This window comes from Trichosurus vulpecula, chromosome 1 (genome assembly GCF_011100635.1).
Source record: "Trichosurus vulpecula isolate mTriVul1 chromosome 1, mTriVul1.pri, whole genome shotgun sequence".
In the NCBI taxonomy this organism is placed as follows: Eukaryota; Metazoa; Chordata; class Mammalia; order Diprotodontia; family Phalangeridae; genus Trichosurus; species Trichosurus vulpecula.
In genome coordinates this window covers 243,431,030-243,432,367 of record NC_050573.1, presented here as the reverse complement: position 1 = coordinate 243,432,367, position 1,338 = coordinate 243,431,030, and positions in this window count along the sequence as shown.

Sequence of the window (1,338 nt, the reverse complement as noted above, 5' to 3'; positions counted from 1 at the left end):
TCTTGTCCTCTGGTTATAGAAAAGGCATCCTTACTTCTTTCTAACACTCATCACTGTATGCAACTGATTCTATTCCTTCTTGTCTCTGCCAGCTAATTTCTGAAATAAGTGTCTCATATGTATTTTCAATCTTTTCTTCTGCATCCCCCCCTCCCCATTTATCTATAAACAGTCAGATTTCTCCTAGTACTAAAAAAATCTTTCCCTTTAATTTTCTACCCAGTCCATTTACCATCCTATTTCCCTTACCTCCACCACTCCCCATTAATACCAAACTTTTTGAAAAAATTTTCTGTATCCTAATGTCTTTACTTCCTCACCACCAACTCTCTCCTCAACTCAGAATATCAGAATCACAGAATTGGAAGGGATTTTAGAAGCCATTTGTAAGGCAAGCAAAGTGGGACTTTTTACTGTTTTTTCTTTTGGAGTGCTTCTCAGCACCAAGGCAATCAAGTGCCTTTGATTGAGTCTTGCCCTTGTTTGTAGGAAGGACCACACCCTTTTGCTAATTAGGTCATAAGAGGTGTGAAGCCTTCAAGAGGTGTGGAATACTCTGACCCTGAAGAAATGTATATATACTTCAAGGTTAGCATGTTGTCTTGGGCTCACTCATTGGAAGAGTGTTGGTGTGAAGACTCTGGGTAGCAGTTAATGAGCCCACCAGCTTTGAAAACCCAGATGTTGGTGCTTCTCTCTCTGGTAGCTATGTATATATAGCTTTGGTCAGACAGCTAGAAGCCTGTCTGTTGATTTGTGTTATTTGCCATATTTATATTTTCTCTGTAATTTCTGTTTGTATTTGCTCTGAAGTTCAGGGTGCTGACTTTTCCACCTGAACTACATGAATGATATATGTATGTTTAATTAAAGTGAAAAGCAGATCAAAGAACCTGTGCTAGCAGTCTTCCTGTATGCTGGTGTTGTTGGTCTTACACAGCCACAGTAGCTGCTAGTAGCATAGTTGCTACACCAAATAATCCTGACCCCTCAACAACATTCTTAATAAGGAGCCCTTTTAGCCATTGCTTGAAGATACATAGTGAGGGGAAATCCACTCTCCCCTGAGGTAACATATGCCGCATTCAGGAGCTTTTCCTCACAGTGAGCTAGAAATAACTTTCACACATTGATGCCCTCTGGACCCAAGCAGAACACTCTTAGTCCCTCTTTCTTGTGACAGCTTTTGAATTTTTGAGAACAGTTACAAGGAAGATGTAAAGGAAGCTGTAACCAGAATGGCCTTTGTTTTCTTTGAGTGACTCAATTTATCTCAGTGAGCTTTACTAGGTGCTAAGCTCCAGACCCAAACCCCATTAGGTGTCAATGTAATCCATG